Here is a 12,446-nt window from a genome sequence, read left to right on the forward strand (position 1 = left end):
CAGCCGGAGGGGCCGGAGCGCCGCAGGTCGGTTAGTGGGTGGCTGCCGTGAACTTCAGCAGCCCCACGATTCAGGACAGGAATGCAAGGCTTGCTTAGAAATACAGCCAAATTCTTTGTGGGAAGTAAGTGGATTTGCAGCCATATACACCAGAGAAAAATTTGGCCCTTCAAGTGTTATTCTGTTGTTTAAACTCAATTTGACATTTACTCTCCCTAATGTCAGATCTATAAATCTAAACACTTCAACAAGATTATTTCCCAGCCTTTCATTTGCCTGCCTTGATTAAGGTTAACTGGTCCCCTTGGTCTGGGCCAAACAAACACACGTGAGCGGTGTCAAACGATAGAGAAATTCAAAGGGACGAAGAGCTCCTGGTACATCAGCCAGCTGCAGAGAGAAAGACCTTTCCTCCAAGGAGACCTGGATTTTGGGCACACGAATAGCTGGAGAAAGCACACTGGAAGAAGAGGTTTGAAAATGGGTATGACAGCCACCGGTGCCTGAGCCGGAGACGCCAGGAATGCTGGAGGGAAGAAGGGATGCACGGAAAGAAGTTGCACCTCCACTCCTCTGACAATGCAAGGCGAACAGATGGCCTTTCCACTGATAACATTTTATCAACCCTGGTTATTTAAAGAAACTGCCCAAATGCATTTACTGAGACTTTAAAAACCATGTTTCACAAGAATACAAATGTATAAAAGATAAGAGATTTAACCTTTGCCAGCCACTGCCAAGGAGATCACATCTTCTGAGGCAGTTTTGTTCACAGAAACCACAGCAATAGCACTTCCAAAATCATGACTACGTAACTGTAATGGATGACGGAGAGAGGCTTTCTACCAGGGTCTGTAGTGACAGGACAAGGGCTAACAGTTTTAAACTAAAAAAGGGTAGATTTAGATCAGATATAAGAAAGAAATGTTTTACGATGGGGGTGGTGAGACACTGGACCAGGTTGCCCAGAGAAGTTGTGGATGCCCCATCCCTGGAAGCGTTCAAGGTCAGGTTGGTCAGGGCTTTGAGTAACCTCGTCTAGTGGAAAATGCCCCTGCCCGTGGCAGGGGTTTGGACTAGATGATCTTTGAAGGTCCCTTCTGACCCAAACCAGTCTATGACTCTGACTCTATAACAGTCTGCGATTCAGAGTACCCCCAAATTGTCTACCCAAACCAGTCTATGACTGATTCTATAACAGCCTGCGATTCAGAGTACCCCCAAATTGTCTATAATTTTGTGAAAGTGTCCAAAGAGAAAAGGCATGAGCAAGCAAGACACTCATCTCAGCCTGTTAAAGGGCACGGGAGCATTCACGTTTTGGGAGCTGACTGCAGCGTAAGGCAGAGGGAAGACCCCGATCTGCTACGATGGAAGCTGCAGCCTTGTTTAGAGCAATACAAAGTCTCAACAACCCCAGTGAGGTTTTGCGTGAGCACCACCCAACCGTACAGAAACCGAGGCTCCTCGACCACCTCGCCCTGAGAGCTGCAGGGCAACACAGTGAGACCAGCAATGGGGTCGACAAGGGGTTCCTCTCCATCCACCCCCATAAGGGACGAGGATTTCCCCGTCTGAGGCCGAGCAGGCAGGAATAGCCCAAGAGGAGATGCCAGCTGAGTTTGCTCCTGGGGGGCGGCGCAGGAGAGGCCAGGAGTGAAACTTGCCGACGGCAGTTTTTTAAACAGGCAATTTTGGGAACCGGCTGTGATTTTACCAGCTGGTTCTACCAAACAGGAACAAATTGTCTCCAGCCCAACCCGGAAAAGGAGCCTTCCCATGGCTGACAATGGAGCTTGAATGAGGAACCACATCCCAGGGCCATTAACATGATTTAAGAATGTGCTTTCAATTTGGGGCCCCAATCCTGTCTGCTTCTAGCAAGTGAGAAGTCTGGTTCTTGGCATTTCTTATTTAGTCTCCCGGTAGAAACAGAGCAGGAATTACATTCATCCAAGATTCTTTATTACTCAGGTTGCTAAGGCTCCTTGCAGTTGCATACCCTTGTCAGTTCAAATTTCTCCACGAAAATAATTAAACCAAGTAAAAATTAGTTTGCGCGCTGCAAAAAAGAAAAAACCCAAACCCAAAAAACCCCCCATGTTTATTTTAAGGGTTCACAAACTCTGGTCCCTCGCTTTGTTCGTCAGTCCTGCGGGCCGCATCCTGCATTCCTTCTGCACCAGCACATAGGCTAAGTATGGAGCGATATTTGCTGGCTGGATTTATCCCTCTCCTCCCAGCACGCGAGGAACGCCGCACCATCCTTGCCGTGCACATCCCTGCTGTCTCTCCCCGGTGTTTATCCGCCTGTCAGCCTGGGAAACTCAAGCCCACTAAAAGTAGGCTTTTACAAATTAAAAGGGAGGTTTAAGATGACAGTAATTGTTTACGCATGCCATCGGGATGGGAAGCAGAGGGCTGAATGCAATTCCCGCTTCAACGGCTGAGTCACGGGGTGAAGCTGGAGCATCATCATCCCCGGAGCATCCCGGGAGCTGCGGCCGGAGGGACAGCACCTAGTCACTGCAGGCTGGAGGAATGGGGCTGCACAGCCTCCACCTCTGAAATTACTATCACCCTCCCCGACAGGTTTATTATGGGGCCAAATTAGTATTTTCAAAGCACTTTGCGACCCTCGTGCAAACACGCTAGGGAAATACAATATAAAGGGTGGATGCAGCTTCCCGGCTGCTTCGAGACATGAAAGTCCCTGCAAAAAGACTTGGGACCGAGTCCTGCGTGCTTCTCCTCGCACAGGTGGAGCTTTGTGAAAACACTGTGTTTAAACTGCTTTTAGGACCACCAGCTAGTTTCCCCAAGTAAAAAAAAAAAAAAAAAAAAAACCATACCAACAAAAAAACCCAACCAACTTGTATTTCATTTTTCTTCTCTGCCCTGTGACTTTGAAAGTATGCAAAACATTGCAATCTAAATGACAGACCCGATTTTGTTAAAAAGGGGGAAAAATGAAAAAGCTAGAGTTGAAAAAATAAATATAGTGATCCCAAATGATTTGCCGGGGGGGGAAAAAAACCACCCTGCCGTCTAGCTCAATCTCGCTCTTCAGCAGCTTTTCTGTTTGGGGGGTGAAGAAGCAGAGTATATGTTAGGCACTCGTACTTGTCTGATGTATTGATTTAATCAAGTTTCTGTTTCATCTTTGTGTTGTTACCATAGTTGCAAGCTGCTGACAAGGTATAAAAGCAAAAAAAAAAAAAAAAAAAGTCACATATGCATAACAATCTATGAGGTTCCCGTTTTATTGTTTAGAGCCCAATTAAACACATTCCCAGAAGGTTTCTAGGGAAGCTGGTTTCTAATCACTCTGGAACAAGCAAGTACAAACTTGCTCTCAACCTGGCAGCACAGGCAGGTGAAGTGCAATCGCTGGAGCATTGGAAAAATTAATTTAAGAGCCAAAACGCCACCCCTGCTACCTCTCGATTCCCCCCAAACCGCTGCATCTCTGTGTTGAAGCCCGCTCCATGGCAATGGTCTACAAGCAAAGCTCAAAAACAAAGTCACAGTCCTGGCTTTGCTTCTTGTATTATTTGTGGCTCCCTGCCTAAAACATCCTGCTGGCTCCGAGAGGAATGCCAAATCCACTGGGAAAAAAGGCATGGCATTTTGAACTCGGAGGACAATATGGTTTTGACCTAGCTTGAGGGGTGGGGGGAGATATATACCCATCGTGTGCACATACGCACATACATATGTGTATGCATATATCTGCGTATGTATGTACCTCCACATGTATATATATAGACTATATTCCTTAAATAATGAGGAAGTGAATGGAAGAGTGGGAGAAAAGATCTAAAAATGAAACATCCGTGCATTTTTCATTTTTTTTTTTTTAGTTACACCACCACCATCCCCTTCACTACAAATCAAGGCAAGGAATCAGAGAGGGAGATTCACACGATTTATGTGAGTCATATGCCAGTGCCCTGGTTTGCTATTACTGCAAAGCCACGGCCCTGATCCTTCACAGCCCCCTTCTACACCTCACCAGCACATACGTTTGGTCCCTATGAGTTCAGCAGGACTATTTATGGGCGTAAATGCAAACATGAATTAATCTTAACAGGATGGGGAGCGCTAGGACTGGCTCAGATTAAAACAAATTGGGATTTTCTTTCTTTGTGCCACTACGATTCCCATTGGAAAATGCAAATTAATTGAAATTTTTTTTTTTTTTTTTTTTTTAAATTTTTTTTTTTTTTTTTTAAAACTGGTTGTGGGCAGAGGAAGGAGCCTGCCCTTTTGGTGGAGGCAAGGTCGGGGTGCAGGTGGGGACACGGGAGACTCGGGGCTCGGCCGGCAGCTCCCAGGGCTCCCTCCCTCCCACTCGACGCCTCGAGAGACATGAATTCTTGTTTCCCTTCCAGTCCCGGATCCGACCAGCAGACGACTGCCTGGCTGAAACCAGCCCAGAGAAATTAAGAAAGGAACTAAAGCAACGAACGCTTTTCCAGTGTGTCAGTTTTTGACAGAGGAGGTATCCTTAAAATATTTGTATGGAGCCAGGCAAGCAATTAGGGAACGCACGGGGACGGGGTGACAGCCAGAAATCACCCTCCCAAAACCGAGACGAACCCAAAGACAGGCAGCGGTTACAAGTCCTTCTGCAACAGCCCAGCAGCTCTCTGCAGCTGGAAAAGCCCAGGGAAATAACTGCACACGTGGAAAATCCCCTCCCACGACAGCGGCACCTTCGTCAGCAGCAGTTTTGGCAGCAATTCGATGGGAGCATCGCCTATCCCCACACTCACCAGGCTGACACTTGCTCGATCACTGAATGAAGAATTCGTTACGATTCCTCCCAGCTGCCTGCAAAAAATTTGCGCTGTGCACGAGGGCGTTTGAACCCAGCGAGCGCCCGGCGCGTGAGCCCATCACATTAACGATGTCTTTGGTGAACCCCTTTCAGCCCCAATTTCGGGACCATTCCTAGAGTCCCCGTGCAGTCCTCAGCCATGCTCTCTTATTCAGTATTTTGCAGGTCTTGTGGGACGGGGTTTTTTCCCCCCCAAAGATTAAATTTAACCTCACAAGCCTAAATACAAATCTGAACTTTGATAAAAGGACTTGTGCTACTGTGCATCGGAAATGGAGGCAGTCTCACGCACTTCTTGCAAAGCTATTTATTTTATGTACATCTCTGTAATTGACTATATTTGAAGCTACGATTTTCCAGGCAGTGTTCGAGTTTTCCACCTGGAGAGCTCAGTGTTACCACTGAGCAGAGAATTACCAAGAAACAGGAAGGATGAATGCAAAACTATTTCATTTAAAGGCCTTTCCTCAAATGTTTTTCAGTGGAGTGTTCAGATGTACACACAAATACGTATTTAGCTTCATCCTCTTTACTAAATCAATAAATTTGAACTTCAATTTAGGGGAAAACGCTGAATTTTAATTTAAAGGATTTATGAGGCCATCAAAGAGAAAAAGTTGGCAGCTGGAACCTTTGGATATTGTATTTTGCAAAATAAATTAAGAAATATAAGCTATGGTAAAGGCAGCACAGTCTTTCTTTCTTTCTTTCTTTCTCTCTCTCTTTCTCTCTTTCCTTCCTTCTTTCTTTCTTCCCTTTTACACTTTTTTCTCCTTACTGGGTATTTTCCAGTGAGCAGAGAAGCATTAAAGCCGCTCTCTGGGCCAGGACTCTCAACATGCATATGTGGTTCATGCAAAACACGCCAAAAGAAAAGCAGGAGACATTTGATTTTCTATCCGCCCTGCAAGCGCCCGCCCTCGCGGCGGGGACCAACGCACGGGCGCTTCATTGGGGGATCAACGGGAAGAGGCCAATTGCGCTGGAAAACAAACGGCAGCCAAGGGCAGGTTATGATTATGAATCTTTGGGGACTGCTGCTGGCTTGTGCTGTGTAAACCCTAAAACGGAGGTTTTGAGCTTGAAATTGTCAGTTTTCTAATGAAACATCCTTAGAAGATGAACCGGGGATGGGGATGGAGACAGGGGAGAGGAGGGAAGTGATTTAACCCGGATAAAATTGCCTGTGTATTGCGCGTGGAACAAATTGGTGCTCTTATTCTGGGCTTTGGGGTAATTTTTAGTGACTTTTATCAAAAAGTAAATAGGTCTCGGGAAGTCTCCCCGCCACCTGCGCTTTGCTGGGATAGGTTTCATCCGGAGCACTGCTGTCAGGGTTTAACTAAACCAGCAGCACTCCCCTGGAAATGCTCCCTGCAGTCCTAAACGTTGGCTTTTTCTAACGCTTAACATGTGTGTAACTTCAGGAGTCCACCGCCGAAGGAAACATGCCTTCATCACTGGCGGGTCATCATCATTTCATTTCTCCTTTTTTTGGAGAAATAAATAAGGGGGGTTGGGATGTATTTGACTGATTCGGTCCCCTTTGATGCACCGGAGTTCATAGATTTGTACCTATCGATTGCCAAAGAGCGAGCTTTTTGTTGGCTGTAAATTGGAAATACTCACATCCACACCAGCCTAGCTAATTGTTGCACCACTATAATTACACCTTTAAAGTTACCCCTCATCAAAGTGCAATTTTGCAGAGCATTAATTAAAGAGCCTGAGCGACCAGCGGAATAGCCTCCACTAATTTTTATGCTCATCCACCTCCCGAGCCCACTGCCCAGGAAGATTAAAGCCATAAGTTAACATTTACATTTAAATCCACTACGCAGAGGAGAGAGGGCAGGGAGGAGGGAATAAATACATCCTGGTCGTGCTTTGGGCCGTGTTTAATGAGCTCCTGGGGGAAATATGCCCCTGCTTGAGAAACGCCCAGGACCGCATCAGCACGGCACGTCCATCCCAGGGCATTGCAAAGGAGCTCAAACTGCGCAGTAAAATCAGAAAATGGGGGGGAAAAGGGGAAAAAAGGGGGGGGGGAAAGGAGGAAAATCCATCTGGTGACCAAGAGCGTGCGAGTGGCTTGTCTTTTGTTGTATCCAAAACCCGAGCGCAGACCCTCCAGATCCCAGAAGGCACAGATCCCAGAGGCTGAGCGCAGACCCTCCAGATCCCAGAAGGCAGCTCAGCCTGGTATTTCTGTTGTTAGGGAAGGGATTATGGTGAGTCACCCTTTAGCAAAAGTTCACACAGAGAGGATGGGGGGGGCGCACCAGGGAGATTTCCAAACATGGCAATGTTTATTTGAAATTCAGGCTGAAGTAGATATTCTGAAAGATCTATAGAAAATATTTTCTTGTGATTAAGCTTGCTGGCTACTGGATGTCACCAGCGGTCCAAGGAAACAGAACTGAGAGTGCTGCAAAGCACAGTGCACACAGGCACAAAAATAACCCCAGCAACATTTTTTCCTTTCCATAAAGAGCATTCTCCCAACAGAAGAAGGTATTTCACAGGTTGGCCGATTACAACGTGATTATTTGCTTTGTTTAACCGGGCCAGATGTTGTGCGTCACTTAAACAGCTGTCTCCTGAGCCGCAGCCCAGGCTGCAGCCACTGCTTTTCTGCACCAGGACTCGTGACCTGAGCTCACGTCACTCTCATCCCACCAACACAAGGCTCCCAGCGAGCCAAGCTCAGCAGCAAACTTTTGGCTCCAAGTCACGGAAAACTCAGGTAGGATAATTACAGGTAGCAAATCGCAGATGCAGACTCGGCATCACTTCTGATGGGACACACATCCCGGCTGGCGGGGGGGAGCGGGTCGGGGCGCGGGGAGAAGGGACGGAGCCACACACAGCGAAACATTAATTCACCGAAGGAATTAGGACTGCAATTTTCTTCTCTGCTGGGAGAAACCCCTCAGTCCTAAAATGCTCTTCCAGTGCATCACCTAATGTGCACAAGTACAACGTGAGCATGTTGCAGCGTGCAAACGTCAGGGAGATATTTTGGGCGGAGGTTAAAGCAAGGACTGTGCCGTTCCTGCGTGGATTCCCTGCTGTTTCGCAGGTGGGCAGAGGTGGAGATGCCGGTGGGGGCAAGGAAGCAGCAGCTAGCCTTCCCCAGCCCAGCCGGTCCTCGGGCATTTGAAACAGACCCAAGCACAAAAGGGAGCAGAAGATACAGGAGGAAGGAAGCTCTTGGAAAAAGTCTCTATTTCCACCATCAAGGCGAGTCGATATGCTGCTTCCCAACACCAGAACAGCCAGCTGAACCACACAGTTTCAAAGTGCAAGAGGTAAAGCAAAACACAAGCTCCTCGACCCTGGTGTGTGTGTACACACGGCAGAGCTGCTTCATGGGATATGGCAATTAGTCATCCTGCAAACAGCAGTCACGTTGCAATTACGCTGTGATACCTATAATTATTCCAAATTCATTTAACCAGGAAGTTCACTACCTGATGGAGAATAATTACGCATCAGTGCCGCGTGGTTAACGTACCTGGACTATACGTGCAACCGCAGGGCGATGCTAAATGAGCTGTTTGTGTGATGAACTGCTATTTCAACCGCTGGTAAATGCATAAAGAAAAGCAAAACTTTAGGGTGAGCCTACCACAAAGCTCAGCCGTCATGGTGGCCTCCTGGCTGCAGGGGACCCCGCAGCATGTAACGGCCCTGGGGAACAGAGCAGAGGCCCCAAGGCGCTGCCCTTACAGAGGACGTGGGGTTTTGGGGAAGGGCATACCCAGGATAGGTATTTCCCATCCAAGCTGCCCCTATCTCAGTTGCAAACATGAGCCTTGCATCCCACACCCCCTTCTCACGTCCCCGCTGTGCTGCGGCTGATTCATTGCCTCGCAAGCCCAGTGACAAAGTTGGCTAAACAGAATCTCCTCCAGTTTAATATCAATAGATTTCCCACACACCGGGCGCACACGTTCTCCACTGCCTTCCCAAATCCTATTAAGTTACAAATATATCTGGCTCGTTCGCTGAGCGGAAACGCCGGCTGCTGCCGCACTAAGGAGGGGGCGAGCATGGGGACAGGACCAGGGTGACACGGAGCCGAGCGTCCCATCTCCCTGTGTCCAGGCACGCCCCGATGGGAGCAGACCGTGCTCGCACCAGGTTTTGCAGCAGCAAAAGAACAGCGTGTGCTACTGGTTTGCTTGGGAAAGGAGATGGTTTCACGCATTCAACCCACTACCTAAAAATGCAGAAAAACTCCAAAGGCCAAACCCCCTCCAGCTCCTGCTCCTCCTCCCTGACCATAGACCAAGAGTGAAAATACCACCTTGTGTAAAACCTCCGCTTTCAGCCTCAGACAGAAGAAGCGTCGGCACAGGCAACGGCATCCAAACAGGCAGCCACCGTGGCTTTCATGGCTTCAGAGGTGGCTGTGGGCTTTCCTAACTGAGACCCCACATAAGGGGCTTGGGGAAGCCTCAGAGGGGTTTGGCAGGACCTTGGTGACTTCAAATCCACCTCCACACACTGCTGAGAGCAAACCCTCTTTGGTGCAGGGCTTGTCCTGCTGCGTTTGCTCTTTCCCATGCAGGACTTTCCACCCAAGCGGCGTTCTGTGATCTCGCCCCGTGCACGGTGAGGGGGGGGGCTGCGTATTGCTGCTGCCGGACCCACCTGCCCCCAGTCCCACGCTCAGGGTGCAGGTGACGGGGGTCCCGCTGGGGTGGGAGTGGGAAGGGAGGCCCGCCCGGCATTCCGAGGAGGAGGGGGAGGACGCATTCCTCCTGCCGGGGCTGACGGCGACGTGCCAAACCCCCCATGGTGCAGCTGTCCCTGCGCAAGATACCTTCCCCCCTGCAAAGCCACGGCTTGAAACACGCACGCAGCAAGGGACGGGGCGGCTTGTAACGCTCCCAAGGACAGCAAGGCTCTGCCGATGCAGCTCAGCACTTTTCCGCTGCCGAGCAATCGCGCTTGGCAAGGGCTACGCAGACACTTTGGGATTGCTCCATTGTTTCTGGCTGTGATGGGATGCAGCTGGAGACCCCGCGCAGGAGTCCCCCGCGCTCCAGCCTCTTCAAGAGTTTCTTGGCCATGCAAAGGGGTGCCCCAACGCTGCTGGCCAGGGCTGCTGCATCCCCCCCCAGGCACATACCTTTCGGGACCACCGCGGGGAGCGGCGATGCCCGGCTGGGGGGATGGAGGAGAGGAGGCTTCATGCCACCCGACCATCACACGTGCAATGGGGACAGAAACCATCAGCTGAGCCCCGCCAGCTGGAGAGGAGTCATGCTGACATATCTATCTTGTATAAAAGGAAAGGTTAGAAGAGTGTGGGAGAAAAACGAAACCTTCATGACAGTGCACATTTGACCTTGATATTTTCACTGTCGCAGCCAAGGATTAAACTGCCCTATCGGGTTCCTCTGCCTGGGAGAGCTCCAGTGTCTTGAGCTCGAGCTGCGCAAGGGTGTAGGATGTCTGTGCAGATGTCAGCGGCAACGAGCAGAAAAACCTCTCCGGACCAGGATCCCAGTGGAGCCTTGCTACCGCTCCCATGTTGAAGGGTGCTGCCTTCTGGCCAGTCCAGCACCCTGCCAAGAAAGCACTTTGGGTTGGCAGCCCCACAGCGGCTTTTGGGGGGCTGTTGGTTAACTGAGCTCAGCCCCAGACATGCAGCAACCATCTCCCGGCCGCGCGGCGTGGGCTGCCTGAGTCCAGGTGCTTTGCAGGGTTAGAGAGAGCCTTTCATACTGCAGAGAGCAGGATGGGGCAGGAAAGATGCTTCCCTGGGACCAGGCTGCAGGAACACGAACCGCTGCCTACAAACACCTGGGAATTATGTCCAAGGAACTCTCTCCCGGTGCAAGCTTTGCTGCTGGCTGATGCCTCGCTGTCTCCTGCCGTGGCCCCGCGGCCACTGAGGTTGGACCCGCAGCTGCGCCAGGCAGCTGACGTGCCGTGGCTGTTGCGGAAGAGAGCAAACCGGGGCTGCTCCGACTGCAAAGGCAGCTCAGGCTCAGCTTCGAGTGAGCTTTGGCATTGGGGGTGACGGTGTCATCACCTGCAATTTCACAGTGGCCAAAAAATGTGCTGGGGACTTGGCTTTCCCTTCCTGCAACGCTCCCTTCTCTGCGCCTTCCTCCAGCCACCCCGGCACGTCACACCACAGCAGGAGAGCTGCTGCAAAACCCTCTGGCACGAGACTTTTTGTGCCCCTGGAAGGGCAATTTCAGAAGATAAAACAGAAAAGCCATTTTAGGTATTTTGAAATTCTAAGATCCAAGCCTGCTTTCCCCTCTGCAAGTCTTCTTTTGGAAAAAAGTAAGACCCAAATGATGTACTGTAAATCCTAACAGCTGGCTCTTCGATCTTTACCCACGAGGGGCCAGCGGATGGGATGATGCAGAAACGGCCCCTTTACTTCCTACACAGCCGAGACCTGCTGTTTCGCTGAGCTGAAGCAGGAGAATTTGGGGATGGCTCAAATTCAGTCCAAATCAGGGTGAGGAAAGAGCCTTTCCAGCCCAGCCTTCCCGCGAGCTGCCTCAGAGAGCCTGGCCCCGCTGCGCTGACCCATCTGCGTGCAGAGCTTTCGCTGCCGGTTGCTCGTTAACGCCAGTTAATTACCATAGGTGAGTCTGGTAGGTGGGAGTCGTACCTGTACTTAAACTCTTAGAATACGATTAAGTTTCTTCTTACCCGATGCAGTACAACTAACACAAACTCATCAGTAAAATATATATGCATCCCTGAGATCTTCATGAATGAACACGCAGGCACGAGCCTTCTGCTCCTCCCTCCGCTTCAAAACCCCCCTTTGAAGCCAAATTTGACATTTACAACTGGAAGCAACTGTTAAGAGACAGGGCAAAGATGGCAGCTACGGTGGGAGCAGGCGCTGCTAATGCCCAGGTTTGTCAGAGGCTTATCCCAGGCTCAGCGCCCACCCCGCGCGATCGCCCTCCGTGTCATTGCTCGTTTCACGCCTGTCACTTCCTTCCCGACCCTTTATTTTACCAGGAGAGATGGGAAATGAAAGAAAACCAGCGGCTTTCGATAACTAGCTGCTGGGCTGCTAAAGTGAAGAAGCTCCATTTAAAACGATCGGGTTCGGAATACTTTTCTTTTTGCTCCATTTCACGAAATGGAAGTTTTCTCCGCTTGTAAATTTATTTAAAAATAGACCCACTACCCATTAATGCAACAAGGCTCAAAATGAGATTCTTTTAAGTGTTGCCTTATAAGTCCGTATTTTCAAGAAGTTTATAGCTCGGCAGCAAACACGCATACTCCCAACTGCATTTTTCTCCCTTTCCCCCAACTCCTCCATTAACCACTTCTAAGCTGTGCAGGAGGCAAAAGCAGGGACCTGCTGCTTCCTCCAACCCCCAGGGCCCCCCGCCATGCCCCGGTGCACCCCAACAGCCACAGTGCAGAGCAAGGGCACGTACACTCCTCACAGCCTCAACAAAACCAACAGTGCCGCAGGGCCAATTACACCCCTACCAGCCTCAACAAAACCCCCAATAAGAAAATTCTTTAAAAATATTTAAAAAAAAAAAAATTCCCCAGGAGGTAGGAGGTAGAAGGTTTTTCTAAGGCATTTTTTTTGCAC

The sequence above is a fragment of the Aptenodytes forsteri genome, unplaced genomic scaffold (assembly GCF_000699145.1).
Source record: "Aptenodytes forsteri isolate BGI_AS27 unplaced genomic scaffold, ASM69914v1 Scaffold55, whole genome shotgun sequence".
Lineage (NCBI taxonomy): Eukaryota > Metazoa > Chordata > Aves > Sphenisciformes > Spheniscidae > Aptenodytes > Aptenodytes forsteri.